The 26783-nt window shown below is 33.3% G+C and overlaps 1 long non-coding RNA gene across 1 annotated transcript; it reads left to right on the top strand.

The window, feature by feature from the left end:
• The first annotated feature begins 18727 nt into the window (after window positions 1-18727).
• LOC138698229 (uncharacterized) lies at window positions 18728-25976 on the top strand. Its single transcript, XR_011331776.1, has 2 exons — window positions 18728-18824; window positions 22772-25976. It is a non-coding gene; the product is annotated as an uncharacterized lncRNA (long non-coding RNA).
• Window positions 25977-26783: the final 807 nt, after the last annotated feature.

The raw sequence follows: 26783 nt of genomic DNA, 5'->3' as shown, positions 1-26783 counted from the left end.
ATAGGTATGCTGTGTCGAAACAACCTTTTAGAATGCAGTAAACAATACAAAACCGATACCCATTTAACTTCGAATGAATAAAACTTTTTACGCGACCTGTTTCCTTTTGCATATTAACATGTAGGTACATCAGTACAGTAAACTACAAAGTCATCCTATAGCCAGAGTTCCTTAAACCTGTAGCCGCCTGTAGGCAATGTTTTGGTGTCTCAACTTTGTTTCCTAGTAATGTGTTTACCCAACTTCTCAACCGTAGATTTTTTTTTCTTCTTTTTGACTGTTTTAAAATTAAATTTGTTTATGTAGCTATTTTTTTTAACAATTTGCAATGATTCTGATATTCTTTGTTTTAACTAAAATTTCTACAATCGGTTTCCTCCTTGCAAAAGATCTTTTCGAATGTAAATTTACATTTTTAATATAGATTATTAATTTCACACTCTAATTCTTTATTGTTTTATTATTCTACTTAGTTCTTTAAGGTTTAATAATTGGGTGTTATTTCACAATACGGAACACCAGGCGGTTAGAAGACTGCACTGCATTGAAAATAAGAAACTTAAACTCCTTGGACATCAGCTGATGTGCCAGTATTCAGACAGAAGTTCCGGAAGCTGTGACGACTTTACCGGTAGCGCTAAGTTCACCTTATATTTCACATTATAAAAATACTCAAATAGTCTACATACTGTATTTCACAGCTATATTGGAGATGACTTTACCCACTGCGTAAACATAGCAGATTAGTATGAAATTCGTAGAAGTTGTTTTTTAATATTCATATATCTGTGTCAATTTTAAGAGGTAAGTTTTCGTCTTTATTTACTCCTTGATATAAATATCTTAATAAAACTTCAACCACGCAAACTCCTCAAACGATATCTTCGTTCAAAATGCTGCTCAAAACTAATTAAATATTTTATTTAATGTGTCTGATATAGGAATAACGTTTTCGTGAAGTGCAATATTAGAATGTAGTTCTAAACCTGAAACGTTTTTAGTTGTATTTCAATGGCAAATATTCTAAGCATGTAATTTAAACTTGTTTTATAGTAGAACACTTTATTTTTTTCTATTTAGGAACACGGTATAGTAATTTTACAATGAAAGACTATGAACTAACTCTATCATAAGATATATTAAGGAAACTCAATTTCATAATACATAAATGTTAATATTTCTTGCAGCTTCTATGAAAAACAATTTTTTTTTCATCATTTAAGCACACACAGCTTTTTTACTATTATCCCTATAAGTACTTTCTTTTATCTATATTTACCAAAGTGTCCTCCTCTTATTTTACACTTTTATGAATAAAAATATATTTTTAGTAACGAATAATTATTTCTTCGTATTTTTTCCCCATTTACATCATTCCTCTTTCCTTCCTCTTTCAATATTACGTTCCTCATGCAATTTTCTACTTTCCTTTCTTTGCATCTAATCTAGCGAAAGACATACGTTTTCCCAAATAGTGGATCTGCTATGTTGAGTGAGCGTGGCACTAACATGTTTCATGCAATTTGCACTAGTAGTGCAATGTTCGAACATGTGAGGGGATATCAAGATACTACAAACTTCGCCGTACTCCATAGACATCCCAAGAGTACGTGGAAGTGAAGCATGTAAACTAAAATAACAGAGTCCATTGAAAACCGGTAAGAGGTCGTATGTTCGGTTCATGTTTCCAGAGTCTCTGTGTTCTACAAGGCTAGAAATGTTATCGATTGCAAAGTATGTAGAATTTAATGTTTGGTTCCGCTAACGAACTAAATTTTAATACTTCCTATCTCTTTATACTAACCTAATACCAGGAGACAAATTTTATAGGAACTACGAACCAAACAAATTTCGGAATTACAGAGACATATCAGAGCAATAGTAAAATGGAAACAGTAATGTAAGATGAACACTGAATGAATAGTACATTATGCAACGAGCCTATAATGATAGTAATTAAGACGCGAGTATGTTTGTTTATGAAACGAGCGCAAGCGAGTTTCATAATTTTCATACAAGCGCTTAATTACCATTATAGGCAAGTTTCATACGACTTTTTATGCTCGACCATATTTCTAACTTGAAATTATTCAGAAGTATTCATTCTATTCGTATCTAACTGAAGAGCGGAAGTGACCTTGTGCATAGCTCGTAAATTGTGAGATGTGCGCAGATGGAAAGTATTGATTTTTTTCCGAGGAACAGATCTCCACATTGACCTTGATAGCCTATAACCTTCAGAGTAAACTAAATATTAATCTTGATATAACATTGAAATTAAATTAGACATTAAAAAACGAGATAACAAATTGAATTTATTTTAATATTATTTACAATTAACGCTAATTGAAGCGTGCATTTCCATAACGTTGTAAGTGCCGAAAGTGGGAGAATCTATTTTTTCACATATATCAGTTGTAGGTGTCTGTTTGAGAATATTACGAAATATTATGAAGAAAGTGCTGCTCCAAGTAATAAAGTAGTGCACTTTCAGGTTGTGCAAGTTACAACGTTGTATGTACAGTATAAAACTATTTTTGCTCCTACTGTAAACTTTACAAATTGGCACTTACAACGTTCTGGAAATGCACGCTTCAATTATTATAGTAACAGAACTGACTTTATTTCAAATGTAGGTGATGTATTGTGCAATTGGTGAAATGAATTTGCGGGAATGTGCTTTGTGAAAGGCTGGAAGATGACTGTGAATTGATGTTAATTTGTGTGTTGTTTTTTCGACTGAGTTTAATATTGTATTTGATATTTCAATTTTATTTTGGATCGATTATTCAACATGACCTTCTGCGACAATATTGGATTTCCAGCCTCCGTGACGTTTCAATGTTGTGATGTCGCCGCCAGCGTCTACTAAAATTGTCGCAGAACTCCTGCGAAAACAGTGGCCTGTGTATAAATTGGAGTTGGGGAGATTAAGGTATACTGCTATTTCTTTCCCCATATTTCCCAGTTTATTTATGCCGACATTCTGCACGGTGCATTTCCCATGTTATTAAGTTATAAAGAATGAGGGAGTGTTGCATATTTTTGGACGTAGATTTATGTATTTCTGGCATATATCATAGTACTTTCCTGTTACCATAAAGGTTCTTGTTGAGTTTGTCTTAGTATTTGGGATAGTAACTACCATAGTTGATCCAATATCTTTTACATGATCAACTTTCAATTGATGTAACTCATGTCTTCAGCAAGCACCCATTATTCCAAAAATTGTTGCTACCTGTAACAATATGAATCACGTTACCAAATATTTCCCCCCTTGCCTATTATTACATATATGCTAATTGTAAGAAAGTAATTAGTAATATGAAGATAATATAGGGTATTTATTTTTATCATGGGGTATTTAATATCAGGTGCTTCATTTATAAATGTCTTTAATTCATCAGATGAAAATGTTTTGGCTTTTTTGCCTTTATATCCCTCTGATTTGCGTTTTAGTAAGCTGTTCAATTTTGAGTACTTAGATAAGTCAATTTGGTGCTTAATATTCGGTGTTGATTTCAAAATAGAGTAGTGAGTCCACAAGGTCGATGATTTCATATTTACCGACAGTTCTTCGAAGAACACCAGCAATACATCTTCCGAAAATGAGTTTATGGATTTTGATTTTCTCCAATCCATGAACTGTACATAGAATTTTTCGTACATCTTTCTTGATTTCTGTGGCAATAAGTTATTAGTCACATCGAGTGCTTTTGCTGAAATTTCCGGCGGTGTAAGTTGCAGCTCGTTATCACTAGTGTCCGCCATTTTTACTTTGTCTAATCTCGCGCTAGTTGTCTTTCGATTGCATATCCGAGAATAATCGATACTTGCGCTTTCATATTGCCTGAACTTTAATGAATAGGTGTACTTTAATGAGGTGCATTAAAGGTCTACTACCAGGTGTATAATTACTACATTTCGGCATGGTCGAGCATAAAAACTTTTAACGATTATAAATACTTCGTTATAATGACATTGTGATGGAAGGAATACAATAATATTCGAGAATGCTTTATATTTTGCTGTAGACATTTTCACTGATTGTGTTGACCTCTACATTCATATTCGTTAAGAAAATATGTCATACACACTTCTCGGTTACTCTAATGTGAAGATATTTTACAGAAAATAGCGATTGTATGCAAAATGCAGTGTGTCAAACCAAAACAGATATTGTCCCACCGTAAACAAGTATTGTCATTGGAGGTATTTGAGGGCAGTTGATGAATTTGACCTAAACGTGTGTTCTACATGCCTAGAAATGTTATCGATTTCAAAGTATGTAGAAACCACAGTCTAGTATATACAGTCGCGAAGCTCAATACGTAGTAAATATGCAAATATTAGATAGTTGCTCACCACTAGGATCGCTAATATCGCCTCATTACAGACAATGCAAAATAGTACCGTCACAGTCTATTGTTTCTAGCACCCTCAAAACTCAAGCTTCGTGACTGTATATAGTAGACTGTGGTAGAAACTAAGATTGTTTCTCTTACACTACGAAATTCTAATACTCCCTTTCTCCTTGTGCTATTCTCACATGAGGAGACAAATTTTGCAGGAATTATCGACATAGTAATTTTCGGAATTAAATTTAGGGGAAATCATCCAATACAAAAGCAGACCATCAGATAAAAGAAAATATATTCTCCAATCACGAATACAGAATGAGTTAGGAGGTATTTGGAGACATTGGTGTGCTTGACCTAAACTTTTGTTCTACATGCCTAGAAATAATATGCTATGTCCAATATTAGATATCCTTATGCCACGCCATCCTTTGGATGATTAGAACTAAATTGCATAATATTTTTTATGCTCGACCATGCCGAAATGTAGTAATTATACACCTGGTAACAGACCTTTAATGCATGTCATTAAAGTACACCTACCCATTAAAGGTCAGGTCTTTCAGCCAATGACGACTCAGGTTACAACTGTTCAGCCAATGACAGGTCAGCTTTCTACCGTTATAAAACCGCAAGTATCGATTATTCTCGGATATGCAAGCGAAAGAGAATTAGCAAAAAGTCACGGAGGCTGGAAATCCAATACTGTCGCAGAAGGTTATGTTCTGTTACTATAATAATTAGCGTTAATTGTAAATAATATTCAAATAAATTCAATTTATCGTCTCGTTTTTCAATGTCTAATTTAATTTCAATGTTATCTCTGTAGGTTCTTATGGCCTAGCAAGGTCAATGTGAACATCTGTTCCTCGGAAAAAAAATCAATACTTTCGCGTCTGCGCACATCTCACAACATACGGGACATTGGTCAAGGTCAGATACAAAGAAAATTAATAATATCAAGTTAGAAATATGGTCGAGCATAAAAAGTCGTATGAAACTCGCCTATAATGGTAATTAAGAAGCTCGTATGAAAATTATAAAACTCGCTTGCGCTCGTTTCATAAATATCCATACTCGCTTTTTAATTACCTTCATTATAGGCTCGTTGCATAATGTACTATATTAGGCCTACATAAACTTACAACGCAACGTAACACTATTCACTTTGTTTGTATTCCTGGACACTGTAAGATTCCGGGTAACGAAACTGCAGATTCTCTTGCGAAAGCAGCAATAAACTCACCAATTATGTGTAAAATTCTTCTTCCTATTAATGATACTCGTATAGCTATACTCTTTTTTAAGACACAGGCCAGACAGCCTCATGTTAATTTAATATTATATTTTACTTCCGATATCCCATCTACCAAACCATGGTTCATTGATAAATCGTAAAGAAATAACTCTCTTCTTTAATATTTTGCACAAAAAAGCCCTTACCCCAAGTTACCTGTTTAAAATACATAAAGCTGATAATTCTTTCTGCAAATTTGGAGAGGTAGCGATATAAACCAAAACGATATTCGGTTGTGCACGTCATGTAGAGGAAATCAATCGATTTTTAAAGATATTAATCAAATACTAGACATTTGACCATATCATAATATACCATCTATTTTATTTCACAATCAAGGCAAAATGGCATTTATATAGATGCAAAAAGAAGTTTTAGAGTAGCACATGTAAAGAGATTACGATGTTTAACAACGTGAGTCTAGATAAACAGATTTGACGCTAATATCCGGATAAATTCCGCATGGAGCATCCATAAATAAATAACACTGAAGTGAAGTGAAGTGGCATTTTCATAATGGCAAGTGGAAGGATTTTCAGTCTCTGTCATATTGCTATGGGGAATAGGCATAGTTCAATTCTTCCTATGGAGGTAATGAAATAACTCTACTAAATAATAAGTTATATATGTTTTGTGATGATGATGGATTGAATTTCTCTCATATTTCATTCCATAATATTTTATAAATATTTCAGTAAATATAGGCTATTATATCAAGATAACTTCGAACAAGTAGTGTTAGGTAGGATGAAGAAAATAATAAATATTTGTTCTTCTCTAACGATAACTTAACTACAGTATGGAAGTCGTATTTTAGAAAAAGATTTGAAATTATATTAATCAGAAAAAATTACAGCAATAGAGAAAATAGCTTGAGAAATGAACGAACTTCTATCATAAGTTCAAATTATGCACTAAGGGTCAAAATTGTAAGTAGGATGATAATTTTAAGAAATGAATTTAGTGTAGAATGTTTATTTAGGGTACTGTAATAGAAATATCACGTTTTAACATACTAGAAACCACATCATTTTCATTTAGGCTAAGTTAATTAATTCCAGATTCTTTGCTATGAAAAAAAACGCGATGTCCAAAGTTAAAACTGTTAATCCCTTCGTATTCGAAGTAGATCTTTCGTCTAACCCACGTTGCTGCTAGCCTGCTGCATTAACCCCCAACTTGGAGGAACAGATTTTTTTTTCTGTAATTCACTATTCATCAGTTCCATTCATTGCAACTGAAAATGAAGTCCTCTATGTAACATCTAGTTCTTGTCCACCTCAGGAATTTTATTTTCCCAGTGTCGTAACATATCTGGTAGCCACCGGCGTGGCTCAGTCGGTTAAGGCGCTTGCCTGCCTGTCTGAAGTAGCGCTCGGGCGCGGGTTCGATCCCCGCTTGGGCTGATTACCTGATTGGCTTCTTTCTGAGGTTTACCCCAACCGTAAGGTGAATGCCAGGTAATCTATGGCGAATCCTCGACCTCATCTCGCCAAATACCATCTCTCTATCACAATCTCATCGACGCTAAATAACCTAGCAGTTGATACAGCGTCGTTAAATAACCAACTAAAAAAAACATATCTGGTGAGTTTTCCCTATGTGCTATTTCGGTCACAGCCCGATATATGAGATAAATATTTGACATTACAGGTATTTTCTTAATTTCTTATAGTATATATATTTTTATATATAATTGTAATATTTTGTGATGTTCGGCAGCTGGGAGAATGTATAAAATACTTTTGTCATAGTACCGGAGATGTACTGTTATTAATATTATTATATGTGATGTGCCTTCGTACAATATTCTGGTCACGAGACATAATCATATACTTTGTCTTTTCGGGATTTACTTCCAAATCTATCTCTTTATTTGCTTCAAGTAATATTCTAGTGTTTTCTGTAATCGTTTGTGAATTTTCTCCTAACTTATTCACGTCATTCGCATAGAAAAGCAGCTTATGTAACCCGTTAAATTGCAAACCCTTTCTGTTATCCTGGCCCTATTCACAATAATCAAATTGTTTACAATTTCAGGAAGGAGGGACTGGGATGGAAACTCCGAAGACAAAACGACCAGTCCAGCGAGTGACGTTCAGCCCACCTGTCGTAAAAACCGTTCGACTACCTTCAAGGAGAAGGACGACTTCAGAGCCAGCCAATCTCGCGAGGATCTGGAAGCAGGAGCAATTCAAACTCAAGTCCGCATTCAGAAAAGTGGAAGTCGCTTTCGGGCATATTAACGACGCGTCAACGAATCTCATAAAAATCTACAGCCACCTGTCATTCACGTTCTTGGATGTGACAGATAGCATCAAGGAAACTGCGTCTAGATTCGGTCAGGATGAGCTCTTGATGGACATCATGCAAGTGGTGACACGAAACTGCCTGCTGCAGGAAGTAGCGCTCCAGCAGTTGATAACTGCGATGCAGATATTTCTGATTTCTACCAAGCGACTTTCCGTGAAAGTGGACGTCTTGGAGGAGACTACTTCACGACCAAGGACTTGCAACTCTGAAGAACACCGAGATGCTATTATTCAGAGGTTTAAGACAATATATGAACAGTTAGAAAAAATATCGGTTAATTTGGCAGCTTCAGAAGAAAACTTGCAAAACGTTCAGGAACACTTACTTACGTTATTATGAATAATTTGTGATATCGCATCTCCGCTTGAAATTCAAGGTACTGGTTTCAGCAATAAAAATATCTTCTGCTTGCGAGTTTATTTTATATTATTTCGACTGATGTTTTAATTTGTTACCGAATTTTAACAGATGGACTATGTCTTCGATGAAATGAAATTATAGAGAAAGAGTCTGTTTTATTTAGTAATGTTAGGATCTTTGAAGAAAACAGTGTTGTCAATTTGAGAAGCTTGACTCAATGTCTTTGAATCAGAAAAAAGTTACGGATTTATTTGCAACCTCAATAACGAACCCAGTTCAAGAATTCAAGGCATCCAGTTTCTGAAAGTAGAACATATTTAAACACACATTCAGAAGAAATTTTTGTACAAGTTCCTAATTCAATACGATGGATAATTCATGAATTGAATAGGCCTATATCTCCAGTTTCAGAAATTAGAGCAAGTTAAATTGTTAAGGGGGAATTTTTATATAATGTAATTCAATAAAATGTACCTATTCCGAAATTGAATATATCGTTTCAAGAAATGTAACATGTTTAAAGAAATTCTTCTGAAGAAATTTTTATATAACGTCCAGATTCAATATAATGAACGAATTCATAAATCAATAGGTCTATAAGTTATCTCTAGTTTCAGAAATATAATATGTTTAAAGAGATTCTGAAGGAATTTTTATATGATATCGTAATTCATGAAGTGAATATATCTCCAGCTTCAGAAAGTATAACATGTTTAAAGAGATTCTTCTGAAGGAATTTTATATGATATCGTAATTCTATATAATATACCAATTCATGAAGTGAATATATCTCCAGTTTTAGGAACTAGAACATGTTTAAAGACTCCCTTTACAGAACTTCCCGTCATAATACAATTACATATTGCTGTCTCTATGTTTCTTATTCAACTCCATTGAGGATTCGACATTGGGAGATTCACACTATTTACCTTAATTATACGATCCAATAGTGAAATGCGCCATTAGTTTAATGTTTTTAATACTTGATAATTTTAGCATATACCACAATATTAATTTTATATCTGTGGTTACAGTATACAATATGAGCAGTAATTCATTATCTCTATTTTATACATTATTCACTTGTCACAATTTATATGACAGTATACCACGTTTATTTACAACATAATTATATAAATTATAGCACCATATTAAAACGCATAGCTATAACATAATCCTACATAATCTACTTTGTGACATATATTTATAATTTAAGAAGGTTTATAATTTCCACTTTAATTCTACGATCCAAATAGTGGAATGCATCAGTATTTAAATGTTGCTTAATATTGGACAATTTCAATTATATGTATCACGAGAGGGACTTTCTATTTGTGGTTCTAGCACATATGAGTACTAATTCTTGATCTTATACATATATATTATCCACTTGTTCCTTTTATTTGAATAAATAACGCTTGTCTACAATACACTTGTATATTATCTAATTTATGACATACATTTATAATTTAACAATGTTCAATTTTGGTTCATCACATCTTTCAACATTGTTAGATACAATTTAAGTTTTCATCTATTCTGGTATCACTATTTGAGTAATCACACACACTCACTGTTAACTTATTCTAATTCATAGTTTGTCATACACTATTCAATTTAATTCCATACTGTACTTTTCCATTCATGTTTATTACTTAATTTCACGATTTTAGTTACATGTTTTCGTCACTTGATTTTCCAGATATTAATGACAATTCTCTTTGCAGATATCTTTGTAGACTTTCTGTAAAAAGTATGCATATTTAATTTCTCCCCATTGCTAGATAAATAGTGGTTACTTACAGTTACTTCCCACATTAATACAATTGTTGCGTAAAGAATACATTTAATAATTTACCCATAAAAGCCTAGTGATGATAGAAAAGCATTCGTTCGTAAAAATGTTTAACTCATCTCATACAGACAATTTTTACTACGCTTTTATTAAATACTAGCCATACCCGTGCGCTCCGCCGCACCTGTTAGAAATAAATATAAAGTAATTACATAATTAAAATAGGACTTTTGATCCAGGGAACATTCGTGTTTGTTAGAAGGATAAATCGTTTAATATGTTACTTAATTGAAATTGTATTTAAATAATTAGATTGCGATCATTTTGGTCCAGAGAGCACTCATTTGGTGCAATGACAATTCCTTTAACATGTTTCTTATTTGTTATTACACGCAACTATAGTTTAATGAAGATTGACATATCATTTAGTTTTAATGTGTAAACTTTATATTACTTGCTATATGGTTCCATTGAATTATGGTAATAACTTGATTTTAACCCTTATTTTCTACGTCTTCAGTAAATGGCGCTTGGCCCACTATGGTTCTGAAACCTTCAAATAACTTAAATAGTGATACAGCATAAACAGTGATATGTAATTATATTTCTTTCTTTCGAAAATGTAAAAATTCACGATCTCCTATGTACCATTATCATGGAATGAATAAATGTGTTTTTTCTTCTTAATCAAAAGTTTTATATTTTGCACATGGGAATTACTGCAGGAACAACAACGCTACAATCTGAGGCGGTGGTGAAAACGTATTGTATTGTTATTTTAAAAGTCTATCAGACCTACCAAATTTCGCATAGAATAAAACTTACCGGAAATAATTTTTAAAGAAACTTTTGTTATGTAACATTTTTCACAAAAAAGCAATAATAAGCGAGATATTTCGATTTAATTCAGGCCCCGTTAAATGAAATATTTTGAATGCCATATAGCCTAAAATCTAAATTAAAACGAACTTAATTTATATTTCAATTTTCATCGAAATTCGTTCAGCCATTATCGCGTGAAAAGGTAACAAATATCCAGACAGACAGACAGACAGACATACAAACAAAAATGTCAAAAAAGCGATTTTCGGTCTCAGGATGAATAATTATACATGTTAACACCAATTATTTTTGGAAAAGCGAAAATTACCAGAAAATTTTCGGCTACATATTTATTATTAGTATATATTATATTATATTATATTATATTATATTATATTATATTATATTATATTATATTATATTATATAAAAAGTGCGTTAATAACAGATGTACTCCGATAAGAAAGTTTTTAATTTGTTGTGGGGGCTCTTGAATCTCAGAAGCAACAACTTTTACAACAGCGCAACATAATCTGCTTCGCTCATTACCCAATTTTTTTTGCGTTGCATTTATTGCATATATAGTCTATTTTATGTATTTTAACACGATTCGATTGAGCATAGTTTAAATTTGAATTATAAAATAATGGACTGCTAAGCTAACGTACTATTACTGCATATTAAATCAATACACTCTCGTTGTTCGTTAATTCTCTGAGATTAAAATGAATGTGTACATAAATATTATTTTAAGAAATACAGGAAACGAATGTACAAAAAAGTCTATCAAATTTTCTGTGCATAGGAAGCTACTTTAATCTTACCTATCCTCGATTTACTAAGAAGTTACTGTAATAATATTATAGCAGTATGTCCATCTAGAGAAACTACACTTTCCAATGGTGAAATAATAATTAATTATACAAATCGGTTAATTTAGCTTCCGATATTACTTCATACAAACACAGTAACATTGTCTGTAGGCTAAGTTGCTGTCCAAGGCCACTTATAGACGAAGTCATTTGTTATTTCATTGCACCGTCGTAGATGGCGTTATTTTAATTTTAAAACTCACTTATCTCATTAAATATCAGTCCTATCAATATTGTGTAACGAATAAAACTTATCGGAAATCAGTTTTAAAGAAACTTTTGTTATGTAACATTTTTCACAAAAATCAATAATAAGCGAGATATTTCTATTTATTTAATTCAGGCCCCCTTATGACCCTCTTTTAAATAAAGTATTTTGAATGCCATATAGCCTAAAATCTAAGTTACAACAAACTTAATTTATATTCCAATTTTCATTTAAATCGGTTCAGCCATTATCGCGTGAAAAGGTAACAAACATGCAGACAGACATACAAACAAAAATTTCAAAAATGCGATTTTCGGTTTCAGGGTGGTTAATTATATATGTTAGGACCAATTATTTTTGGAAAATCGAAAATTACCAGAAAAATTTCGGCTACAGATTTATTATTAGTATAGATGCATAATTTTCTAATAAATTTTACATGTAACCTTGTCAATCATTTTTAATCATTTATTTTTAATTGATGGTTGTTTAAAATTTTAAAACTTGTTTATTGTAATATGTTTAACATGGATTTACTTACTTTTACATAGATATCTACTTATTAGTCTGATGATGCCCATAATAAGGGCGAAAACGTTCACTAATATGTATTAGTAACAATAACCTTTTGATATTTTGCTACATTAAATACGTCAAAGACTTCACATTTTCGTATTATGTTTAAAGACATTTTTCTTAAGAAATTATTATATAATGTCGTAATGCAACACAGTGTACCAATTCATGAGTTGTGAATGCATCTCCAGTTTCAGAAAGTAAAACATTTCGAAAAGGATTTTTGTTCTGAAGACACTTTTATTTAACGTCCTAATTCAATACAATGTACCAATTCATCAATTTAATATATCTCTAGTTTCAGAAAGTATAACAGAGATTCTTCTGAAGGGATTTTATATATCATAATTCTATATAATAGACCAATTCAGGAAGTGAATATATCTCCAGTTTCAGGAAGTAGAACATGTTTAAAGACAGTTTTCTTTTTTTTTTTTTAGTAGGTTATTTTACGACGCTTTATCAACATCTAACGTTATTTAGTGTCTGGATGAAATGAAGGTGATAATGCCGGTGAAATGAGTCCGGGGTCCAGCACCGAAAATTACCCAGCATTTGCTCGTATTGGGTTGAGGAAAAACACCGGAATAAACCTCAACCAGGTAACTTGCCACCTGGTTTTGCGGCCAGACGCGCTGACCGTTACTGCACAGGTGTGGACGACATTTTTCTTATGAAATTATTATGTAATGTCGTAATGCAACACATTGTACCAATTCATGAGTTGTGAATGTATCTCCAGTTTCAAAAAGTAAAACATGTTAAAACGAATTATTGCTCTGAAGAAATTTTTATATAACGATCTAATTCAATAGAATGTACCAATTCATCAATTTTATATATCTCTAGTTTCAGGGAGTAGAGCATTGTTTAAATATATTTATCTGAATGAATGTTTGTTTACATAACGTCCAATTGAAAAATGTTATCCCAAAACTCGCTAAATCCATTTCGTCATTTTTATTATGTATATATGTACAGTATATGATTAAGTTTGAGCCCTGTATCAATCTATTTTAAGCACGTTTTCTGCCAAAACAACGCCAATTTTTGTATAAAAGGTTGTGTTATTGTGCACGTCACTTGAAAACTTGCTCAGTGGATTAAAAAGACTAGCCCAGTCCTGTCATAATAATGTACTTAACTAATTTTGGGATCACACTCTTTAATTGCAATGCGGTGTAGGCCTACTAATTGACGAATTGATATCTCCATTTCAGTAAGAACATACTTAGGCTTATTCATAAAAATTACTCAGAAGAAATTTTTTCACTATTTACATACAGTAAAACCCCGATTATCAGTCACCCTATTAACCGAATGCCGGATTATTCAACTGTCTTTCTCTCTCTCTCTCTCTCTCTCTTTTTTTTCGCTACAGAAACATATGAAGTAATACTACTGTACGTTATATTAGTACCAGTACGTATTTTTTTTCTAGAGAGTGTTATTACAAGCCTTAACACTTACACAGTATGGTCTACTGTTCGAGTCGCCGTACTGTACAACTTCTACTAAGTTTATATATAAAATATATTCCATGAGCGACAAAAGAAAACGTGTTGTGCTAAGTACTGAAAAAAGTGCAAATAATTTAGCTGTTTGAGGAAATAGAAGCTGTGCCTCATTTCGCATCAGAATACGAAATTGATGTTACAATTGTGCGAGATTTAATAAAAATAAAATAGTACTTAAATCTACAATACGAGATCTCTACTGTTCCTATCTTTCCGCTGACAGCCATTACAAGGAATTTTCTTTCCTCTTAAAAACCCGTCGTTGACAACCAGACTTAAATGAGAGAAATACTGATTCATTACCTACCGTGTTAAACAATAGATCATGAAGGAAATATAAAAATTGCAAATATTATCCACTTAATTTACGATTTTTTCGATTAACCGTTCATTACCACGGATAATAGAGGTTCTACTGTAACTTTAAATTTCAATTTAAAGTAGATGTTTAATTCACGAATTAAGTTATTTCCAATTTAATAAAAAATAGAACACACTGAGAAATATTTGCTTATTAAACAACGTTCAATAAAATTTAATTTCTTAGAAGGGCAGGATATATTCAGACACTTTATTCCGAAGATTTTTTTTCACTCCACCTGTACACTGACGTTCAAAGATACCTGGCCCTATTAATCGATAGTATCGACAATTTGTCGGTGTAAATGTGGTTTCTTTAGTTATTTTCTTCTATGAATAGTCAGTGTTGGCAATCGTACATAAATATACCCCCATAATAGAATTCAATTTTTTATCCCACTCTTCTGATTGTAAAACAACACTGGGTTTAGCTGAAAACCACTAGAAGTCAATTATGAGAATAATTTGTGCTTAATCTACATAGGCTAATCATTTCCTTGACACTTTTTAACCGCTCCAATAAAGGTGCCACCTATTGAGAATTAGCAGAACTCTTTCAATGTTTGTCATTTTTTTATATCTTTAGTTCTGACTTATTCCGTGACTGGAAAGTTCGCTTATACTAGTGACAGACTAGTCGCTAATCGAGATTATCGACCTAATCGCGATCGGGATTGTAGTCTCTCTCTCTCTCTCTCTCTCTCTCTATATATATATATATATATATATATATATATATATATATATATTGGTCGACCAGCAAACTTGCTATACAGACCACTGTTAAATTATGGAGTATCACATGCAGAATATCATGCTTAGGTTGGCTCTAAAGGCTCCTCTAATTAATTTAAATTAGTTAATTAAACATTTTTGTGAATTATGTGAACAAAAATATGATGATTTTCTGTGTTAAATTTATGAAGAGTCGTCAGTATCACTAAGAAGGATGTCTTGAGGGAGTTTCCTTTTAAGTCGAGATGGCTGACAAGAGCTTGCTCCAATGTTATATGTCACAGCTCCAGGAACACCAGGAAGTTTGTTGAAGAAAGATTTTGACATTGAATGGATGTACTGTTCTAGTGGAAGAATTCCCAATTCTTGATGCAGTTGTTGATTTCTTACAAACCAGGGGGCATTTGTTGCAGTACGCAGGAACTTGTTCTGGAGAACTTGTAGGCGATGCATGTGTGTCTTATTTGCTGTCCCACACTGGCGCTGCATAAGTTAAAAGAGGTCGTACATGCGAGGTGTAGAGTAGCATTGAACAGTCCAATCCAATTTGTGAACGTCTATTAACCAAAGGGTATAATTTTCGAATTCTAGAAGAGGTTAGTGTAACAATGCGAGTTATGTCAGCATTCCATGTATGTTTCGTGTCTAATAATATTCCCAAATATTTGACAGCTTCTTGACTAGAGAGTCATGTAACTTGTTTATTTAGAAGAACCAAAGGAGGTGGATTATGAATAGGCCTTAAAGAGAAGATTTTAGCTTCTGTCTTGGTAATGTTGAGTAATAATCTCCAGTCAGAGAACCATTTAGACAGCTCCTGTAAGGATGTCTGAAGAGTGCTGATTGCAGTATTTAGGTTACTATGAGAATAAAAGAGAACTGTATCATCAGCATACATAGCTATGTGTGACGGTTGTAAACATGGAATGTCATATGTGAAGATATTGAAGAGAAGTGGTGACAGTGTGGTACTCCGGCTAAAACTGGACGAAGCATTGATTTAATGCCATCTATACGTACTGAGAACTGACGCTCAGATAAAAAACTTTTCACGATGCGTGTGAGATAGTCAGGAAAACCAATTCTATATAATTTTAGCATCAGACCATCATGCCAAACAGTATCAAATGCTTGGGCAATATCCAGAAACACAGTGGCAGTATACTGTTTTTCTTCAAAGCCTTTTATAATGGATTCAGTGACTCTTTGCAGTTGGTGTGTTGTAGAATGTTTTGGACGAAAGCCAAACTGAAAATCTGGTATTATCTTGTTTTGGAACGTAAATTTACAAATGCGATGATGAATAACCTCCTCAAACAATTTCGATAGCGTGGGCAGTAAGCTAATAGGTCGATAACTTGATGGCAAGTGCTTAGATTTGTTAGGCTTATGAAAAACAATGATTTCAGCAAGCTTCCAGGCTCGAGGAAAGTACCCAATTAAAAGGGCAGCATTGAAAATCATCATCAAGTAAGTAAGAGCTTTGTTGGCGAGCTTCTTTAGTACAATGTTGGGTATAAGATCATGGCCTGGAGATTTTTTATTTGGAAGCCTTTGAATGAAGTGAGACAATTCTTGTGGAGTAGTATAGGAAATTTTCTCTGGCACAGTCGGTTTATTAATATTTTCTATAAGTTCTTTTTCTAATTCAGAGGTAGTCTGTTCATTTTTATTCTCGTTTGGGGTGAATACATGTTGGTAATGACATGCAAGCAAGTCACATTTCGACTCTGTGTCTGTGGCTATTTGAGAGTCTAACCGAAGTGTCGGGATGACTGTTGGCTCACGTAGAATACGCTTTGTAGCGTACCAAAGAGTATTATCAGCTTCAGGTAGAGATGATAAGTAAGACTGATACGACTGCAGGCGATGTTGTTCAAGATTTGTCTTGACTAATCGTATGAGATGATTCAGCTTCTTCCGCTGCCATGGTTGCCTCTCTCGTTGCCATTGTCTACGAATACGATGTTTTTCCTTAATTAATTGGAGTATGGAAGATGGTAAGTAGTAGCGCGTTAATGGCCGCTTGGAGCACATTGTAGAATAATTTACACATGAGCATATTGTGTCCGTAAAATGTTGAACATCATTGTCAATATCTGTTGCTGTTAGTGGATTATATTCTGTGACTAACATTGAGTCTAGAGTCAACTGAAATTTATCCCAATCAACAAAACCGGGATTGTGTCACCGCCCGATCGCGATCAGGAACTTAATCCTGTTCCAGAACTAGATAATCGCGCTGAGGCACGGCCCAGTGGACGAAAGTAACATTTTAGTAATCTTTGGTTTGGAATCATCTTGATGTATATTATTTAGGAAGTCGTGATAACTTCTGCTGTGAAATTTTGTTACTTCTTCTATATTATATGAAATAGAAACGAAAATGAATGGTTAGAAAATGACATTTGGCTACTCTTAGACGTATTAGAGAAATTTAATGGATATGTGAGAAAAATAAAAAGTAATATATTAACAAATGGCAAACGAATTATTCATATATGGAGGTAATAGAAGGCTGCTGAAAAATTAATGTTTCATTTCAATAAATAATGGATTACAAATTGGAACTGATTTATTTTTCCGATTTTTAATTTGTCCCCATTACGAAGATATCGTTGAGGTTAGAACTCATTTTAAAAATATGTTTTATTACAAAATAATATAAATTTTATGTTTAATGATATAAATTATATACTATAGGTTATCAAATCTCTTTCCAAAATAATATAAATAGAAATTGTATCAGTTTAGATTATAAAAGATGTAAAAAAATGTTAACAAATAAATTCCCATATCAAGTTGCAAGAAACGACAAAAAATAAAAATGGAAAAAATGAACAAACATCAAAAGAAGGTATGAACTTTAAGTGCTGTACAGGAGGGAAACAAACCATATAAGTAGGCCTATGTACATAGAGAAAATTGTTTGCTCTATGGTAATTCAGCTGTTGACCAGACGGGACCAAGCGTGACCTAGTGTGTCCACACATTTTCGGTAATCGCGATCGGAGATAATCGCGATTAGCGACTGTAGTTTGTCACTAGCAGTACACGATCATAAAATCGTAAGTCAGATATCTTTGAACGTGAGTGTACTGTTAATTGCGAGAATATTTTATATTACTTGACCGAGGAGACTGGAGCAGCGGACGAAATGTGAACTATCACGATGCGGTATTACGAACGTAGGAGCAGTAGCGCCACGGCTCCGGGCTGCAGGACTCCACTGGCCTTGGTCGAGTAATAATATAATCAACATTTTCCCCAACACTATTTTACCTGTCTCAATAAAAGTGTCACCTATTGATAACTAGCGGGATTATTTCAAAGTTTGTCAATTTGTTATATCTTATCCCGTGATTAGAATCTTTGAACGCCAGTGTACTAAAGTATTGTCTTATGAGACGCGTCTCAGGTGATATAAACATAAATCCTTCATGGGTTAAATGAACACGGTCTGTTACTCGAGTCTCGCAAGCCAATGATAGGTCTACTGTACTTATTTCCCATCAGTTCTCGTTACAAGAAAGGTCTTGGAAGTACTGGAAAATAAAACGGTAAATATTACTGCACACCTTTAGGAAAAAGTGACTCTGTTTTTAATTGGACGTAAGTGAACATTATTAACTACGTTAGATATTTAAGCATTGCTATAAAAAGTATTCTCTTGTGAACTTTTAAATACATCATAAAAGAGAAATATTTTGTACAATTGGAAATTATCACTTCTTACATTTTGACCTCAGATTTTGATCCAGAAAGCCTATTTAAAGAACGCCGCCAACAACTTCTTTGTATTTAATAACAAATTGAATAATTCAGAATCAGGGAGATGTAAACGAGAAATTAAATAAACGAATTCAAATTTCGGACTTACTGGTATCTTTACGAATGTCTAAGTGAAGATTTGAAGTGAGGTAAATAAGTGAGTAAGTGTCAAATTTGTGAAAAATGTGTTTTTACTGAAATAACAATTTTGTACTCAGCCCTACAACATAAGTAATAATAAAAGTTTAGACTCTAACTTTTATTGCTTTATTAGGTATTCACAGTCCGCGGGACGTGTGTGTGTCAATAGCTTCAACGTGTATTATAACTATTTTTTGGGAAAGGAGATATCAGCGAAATTTCTAGTTGGCCTAATATTTGAAGTTATGCTTCTCTGAATATAACTTATAAAATTAGTTGTATTATTTTAAACACATTTTAAGCGCGACTTTTCACGAAATGGTCGTACTGGCGCGAAATAAAAATTGAGGGAGAAATATAGCAAAATATCAATGAAATATACAGTGCAACTAGTGCTAAATAGACGACTGTGATCACCTGATAGCAAATAGATATTAGGAAATTTTATTTTTCTTCTGGAATTAATGTTTTGTTTAATCGTCTTCACTTATTTATAATTGTGCTATTTATTTTTCTTTTCCTTCTCCATTGTTTTTTTTTTTCATTATAACTGTTTACCTACCATTTACTTAAAAAAAAAAAAAAAAAAAAAACAATTTTATGGTAAGCTTTATCGTCTAGGCAGCCTTCACTTGGAGGAAGCTGAATACAATTTATTCAAAATAAAAATAGTAGCGAAATTAATTCTCCATTTATTTAAAGTGTTACTTTATTTAAATTCCACAATAGGGAAACACTAATCACTGCAGTGCTGTGTTCTGTGGTCACAGTAGAGATACAATGCTGAAGTAGTCTATAATGGAGTTGAGTAGTGGCAAAAATTATATAAATGTAAGTGTATAGAAAATTAGTTCGTGTATTGTGTATAGAATTATGAAGCAATTAAGAAAATTGAATCAAATGAGTAATACAAACTCAAGTTTCACCTTCAGATAAAATTATATTCGGATCCTTATTTGGGCGCGCTTCCGTACCGGGGCAGTGGCATTTCCGGGGCAGGTTAGAGCCCAGTTTAGGTATGTGTATGTGTGTGTATTAATCGGGGGCAGTAAACCGCACACACGTTTCAGGTATATGACCTAAAAGAAGGTAATTTACACACACTGATTTTGGATATGTAATCTGCACACGCAAACAACCCAGGTAATAAAAACAGGATGTAAATTGCACACTGCGCTACAATAGTATATATTTACTTTAAACATACCAATAGTAACGTATTAACTAATCATTTATATTGGTAGGTGCTATTTTGCTCTCTTAATGAATTAATGAATTCCACTGGGGATATATGCTCCTCATTAAAATCTTTTATATTTCTCTCTATTCTTTCCTCCTCAAGGAGCACTTATTTTTAATTTTTGCAGCAGTAGATATCCCTTGAATGTTCAGGTACGTGTCTATTTGAAATTCAATTAACCTATTTGTAAAAATATAAATATCTGGATAAGCAGAGTAAAATGTATTGTTGAATCCAATATGAAAATACGTACAGGCATTAATTAGTTATACGCTGCAAACTTTGTTTTAGCTGCCCAGATTGAAGGAGGAAAGGTAGCGTCATCGACTACTAAATAGTCACAAAAGTTACCTAGTTTTTCAGCTTGTAGCTTAATGACCACTAAATCAGATACAAGACAGTCGGCAACCTCATGTGGGTCTAAAAATGGTAGACTGGATATAAGTTTTAACCATCTGCCTATTTGAGAATCACGTTTATATTTGTTTATGAGAGCATATTTTTTAATCTGACGAAGCCAAAATTGACTTAGGTGGAATCTACATCCAATGACATTGGCCTCACTCCATACAACGTTCATTGCAGCATGGATAGCACTTATAAACAACTGTGTTCAAGGGCCAATGCTTTATGTTGAACTGCTGCGTAACTACCTGTCCAAGTCAGTCCAACTCATACAGTACCTCTCTCCTTCCATCACAAGCTGCGTAGGTCAATTCTGCTTGTCACCCGTAACATTGGTTGACATTGCGTTCGATTTACATGTCATCTATTAAAAAGTAACTCGAGCCATGTTGTGTGTGTAATTTACATACGATCCCTACCACCTAGGTTTTGTTGCGTGTGCAGATTACATACCACAAGTGTATAGCAAAGGTATGAAAAAAAAATATACCTGAAAAGTGTGTGTAGTTTACCTCCGGCCGTATTAATCGAAAATTAGGGGCTAGAAAATATTGAGAATAGGACGCATGTTTATATGACAGTTTTTCGATTAACACATTTTTAGCTTCAGACCATTATCCAATTAAGGAAATGATACTTCTGAATAGTTTATTCTCTATTTGTAACATTCTTTTATCCTTAAAACTAAAGAAAAAGGGTATCTTACTAACAACTTCAAATTAGTGTAACTCTGAAAATATTGAGATTAAGACGCATGTTTATATTACATCTTTTTCTCAGAATGTCTTCGGAAATAAGCTCCATAAGTGGCGGTGAATTCTCGTGAATCGCCCTATATGTACAACGTAAGTTATTTACGTATTTTCTAACGTATATAAAATAACTGAAGTAAGTTATTTATTCGATTATTGGAAATACAAATAAAATGAAATAATATGTCTACACATAAATAATATAAAGCGTTTATATTTGAAGCAATGCTTAGTTACAGTATTTAGATTTACTTCCGCTATTTTATATGTACGTTAGAAAATTATGAACAACTTATTTTAGTTTTTTTTTTTACAAAATTTAACTTAATAGGGGGGATGTCCGCTAGGAAGGCGCCTAAATAAACAAACAACGGTATTTTCTAAGCTCAGAACGCTCTATACACAATTCAGATTGTACATCCGCCACAACACGACTCTCAGACTCCGCAGGCAGCAAACAGAGTTGTTTCCGATCTTTGATAACGAATTTGAATGATATCATGTGCGTCAGGAGTCACACGACAGCTGAATTGTGGCGCGAGGTGACAGACCAGTAGTGAGTGATCTCGTAGTCAAAGTGCACGGCGACTCACAGCAGAAATTTACAAGAAAATCGAGCCTTTTTGGGAGAGGTACATAGCAATCCTTTCCGATGCCAAGTACAGTGAAGTGAAAGTGAAAATAAAAGAAGCCTGTAATAAACGAGGTTTCGTTACTTCCAAGAAAGGCATCTTCTGTGTACTTAATAAGATTGGTAAAGCTCGAATGGAATTAATTTCCATTATCTCGTGGGGTGCGGCGACTTGTGAAGGGAGTGGATTTGCTTGCTTTTTTACCCTGGAATTAATCCCATCAGAGTTTTGCCAGTCTTATTAGGTACACTCAAGATACCTTTCTTGGAAATAAAGAAATCGCGTTTTTTTTCAGGCTCCTATGATTTTCACGTAACTGTACTTGGCATCAGAAAGGGTTGTTATGTACCCTTTCCAAAAGGGCTCGATTTTCTTGGGCATTGCTATTGTGGTATACCGTGCACTCTGATTATGAAATCACTCACTACTGGTCTGTCACCTCTCGCCGTAATCCAGCTGTCGGTGTGATTCCTGACACACGACATCATTCAAATTCGTTATCAGAGATCGGAAACAACCATGTAGTATGAAGCACCATTTTGCTATGGCAGTGCAAGTGTTTTGTTTCATTTCCTATTGTCAAGATTAAACTAAGTAAAATTCATTTTTATTCAACAGATCGAAGAAAAAATAATAGCAGAGTCAAAGAAATGAGTGGCGGCAATGAACCTGGAGTTTCAAAACATCCTGAAAAGGAAACTGAAGGACCCTCGGAGAACGAACCTTATGGAGATTTATCAGGAGTTTCTACATCTCAGAAGATAGCAAAATATTTCCAAGATTTTATAGAAATTTACCGGAAGTTGAACAGCACGTGTGAGAATATATCAAAAGCAACCTTGATGACGTCGGAAGTGTTCCAAAAATTGATCCCGCAACTGCCACAACTAAAGGAAAATAAAGTAGACGTGCATTCAAAATTGGCCGCCTGCTCGATGAGCCAAATGTTCGTCATGGACAAAGTGCAACACGTGTTCTTTGAGAGCAACGTGTTAGTCTTGAGGATGGAACAAATTAGGTATGAAATGATTAAACCTATTAGACAGATGCTTGCTGTAACAAGTCAACTGATAAGTGACTTACAGGCAGTATCAAAACTTTACATGGTGCACGTATCAAACAACTCTTGTTCAGAGTTCTCTAATTCTCGGGAAAGAATGCTTATGGATGAAATAGAACATTCGAAAAGGGTTATGAACGAAATATTTAATCAGTTAAATGAGGCATATCGTCACTTTCGACTTGGTAGTCCGAAACATCCATATTCATAAAAGAGCGACATCTGAATAAAATAATTTACTTTAAAATCGCGTTACAGCTAGATACTCGATAGATTTTTTGTAACAGCCACCCAATTTTGACTATGTACGTTTTTTGAAAGGAACCATCGCATACACTTCTCAAAACTCATAATTAATGTCTATATTGAAATATTTATTGCAATAAACTTAAATATGGAAGTAATCGAGTACATAACTATGTGAAATTTTGAAAAATGTTCGGTAAATTTTTCGATAGTTCCTTTATAAAAGTTTAGTGATGCTTCCAAGAAGTTTTATAACATGGAATTTTTAAAACGAGAGAAGCTAACATAACTACGCATTTTTAATGGAAATACATTTAAGAATTAAATCGAATTTTCAATTAATATATAAATTTCTTTACTGTAGGAGATACTAATAAATCTAGACAACTGTAACATATCCTTTTTAGAATCACAAGCAGCAAAATGTTATTTTTATCAAATGAAACGTTGCAACCAGACTTTAAAAATGTTTGTTTGCAACACGACTTATTAATCTCTTGAGCAATAATTCACATTAGATTTATTAAGATTTTTTCTGATTATTGGTGAGGACTAGGCTGCAACACATTCTAATAAAATTAATTCTATAAATTACCGGTAATTTGGTAACGAAACAACAATAAAGAAAATATATAAGGTATGGGACACACATTTGTATTTTTATCTTCATTAAAATTAATGTCCTATTTTTTCAGTATACTTTTCCTGACAGGTATGAAAATGTTACTGTATTTTCGTACGACATTTTACAAATTAGTGGAATACTGTCATCTTAATTCATTCTTCATTTTACTAAAACATATGCATACTTTTGATTGAACTTAAACTAAAGTAGGTTTTCTGACAACGTTGTAATATTACACTTGAATCAATTAAATTAGACAATGTTATTTGACAGACTACAAAGCTTCAGAGAGATTTAAACATAATTAATAGTGAATACAACTGAAGTACAATTTGACATAAAATCTGCCATTAGAAACGGTAATATAACAATTGTATTAGAAAAAATCGTCACATTTCCTTGCTATCCCTCAGTCACCAACACGTACGTGGCTGATAACTTATATATCGAATTCACCTCTTACTGCTGAAGTCAGCTAATAGAGTATATAGCATCGATACTTAGACTATTTTTCACATACAAAAATCTTTTAATATTCTGTTCTCACCACACAGCTTATTGCTATAAATTCTTCTATTCTCGCTCTGGGTAATATTTTGTAGTTCATATAAGTTCTTACGAGTATATTTTAGGTTTTTGCATAAGGATTGTAGTGGATCAGAACCAGAGAGCTTAATGGTAGGTGCTAGTGTAGGCTATTTTAACCCCTTCAGATCTGAATTTATATTTAAAAGAAATTGAAATAAACTGGTCACATAATAATTCTGGGGATCCAAAATTCCCAAATAAAGTCTTCACAGAAAATCAAAATTTGGGGAATTTTGACACCTGGGGCCCCAAAATTTTAAATTTTATTTTTAATTCAGGTATAGAAATTTTTCAAAAATAATATTCTCCATTTCTATCACATTGAATTTTTCAAAATATTTAAAAGTATCAAAGACATTCCAAAAAAAAAAAAAAAAGAAAAAAAGAAACAATGTACACTATAATGTACATCAGACCTGAAGGGGTTAAACTGTCTGGAGCTCTGGCAGACATCACGGCAGAGGCTGCTGTAGTGCTCGAGTACAAACGCTCTTAAGTAAAATCGTTTTCTTAGTCCAACGACATTGGAATCACTATAAGTATGAACGGGGTATATATTACGTCACGTGTGTTCAAGAGATACTGTACTCACAAACGCAATGCGCACTATATCATTAAGGGCAGTACCTGTTTTACAGTTGTATCGGTATTTTATGTTAAAATTTTACCACAAGGATTATCGTAATATGGGCTTAAACATTGCATGTACCTATGAAACAGCAGGCCTAACATTTTAAGTAAAAATTTTACCTCAAAGATTGTTGTAATATAGGCTTAAAAGTAGTGCCTATGATAAATTAACATTTTAAGTTAAAATTCACAGCAAAGACAATATTAATTCGGTAGAATCCAAGATGGAGTCGCTGTTTTCCTGATCAATAAGTTGGCTGACGTAAGAGGCATATGACGTCCTACACACAATATTGCAAATACGAAAAATTGTTTTCATAAAAATCTGACAATTTAACTTACCTCAGTGTTGTTCTGTGTTGGTGTAAGTTCTGGGTGTTGATGGTGTTTGTCAATAGCCCGGGTATGCTTTTTTAATGTTTATGAAGTCCAGGAACATTTGATCAGCATGTTTTGTAGGCCTACACCCATTAACCAAAAGTAAACTAATGCTAAACTTTGAAAGATGCTAATTTTACAGTTTCGAACCATTTGTTAGTTATTGTACACTCGATTTACACTGCTTACATTTAAGGCAATACGGAAAAAGTTTATATTTCGATCTTACTTGCCATACTACTTTTTCTGCAGCACCACAATTAGTACAAGTTTTTGGTGTTTTATCTGGAATTAATCCTTGTTCGATGCGTCAATTTACACTACTTTCGTTACGTGTCGATGGCTTTGCATAATTCGCGGAAGTTATGGTCTTCTGCGATCCATCAGGTACATGTATGTATATTTGATGCACTAGTCATCGTAAGATTAATAGAATACTAAAGGGAGTAGTCAAGAGTGAATCTATTTAATATAATTACATATTATAATAAGACAAGTGGATAAGTGGAGTAACGCAATCTTTCGGATATTTCGCGGGTGCTCGTGTAAAGGGGGTTAAGTATGATTTGGCTAAACTGGAATAAGTACAGTTTTGAACTATCCACAATTACTTTTCTTTTGTGTTAAAGGGGTTAAGTCATTCTTCCATCTATGATTCAGTTACAGTGCTCCATAATTTATGACAAAGGGGTTTTGTTCAGTTCCAAAGGAGAGAAGTTTACATACCTTGCAATTTGACTTTACCCCCTTTACACGAGCACCCGCGATTTATGATATTACTTTTTGTATAATACAAGTTAAATAGTTTGTGATCAATTTGTTATATTTTAATGTAAGGAAGTTAGTAGCAAACTAATTAATTCAGTTTCATTATGTGATAGTGGAATTATATATTTAGGCCTAATGTGTTTGAAAGTATTTTATGTTAATTGTGTCTAAGTATAATTTTTAAGGGGTTGTTCATCAACGAATTCGTAGCATAATAGCTATGATGGTAGTTATTACACGAAAGGTCCTAGGATTGAATTCCGGCCTAGGCCTATTCGAAAGTAAATTGTGTATTTAAATTTAATATGAAGTGGTTTGTAGGATAAAATAGGTAG

The sequence above is a fragment of the Periplaneta americana genome, chromosome 4 (genome assembly GCF_040183065.1).
Source record: "Periplaneta americana isolate PAMFEO1 chromosome 4, P.americana_PAMFEO1_priV1, whole genome shotgun sequence".
NCBI classification, from domain to species: domain Eukaryota; kingdom Metazoa; phylum Arthropoda; class Insecta; order Blattodea; family Blattidae; genus Periplaneta; species Periplaneta americana.
Note: the sequence above shows the minus strand (reverse complement) of the source record. Positions and strands in the feature narration are given on the sequence as shown.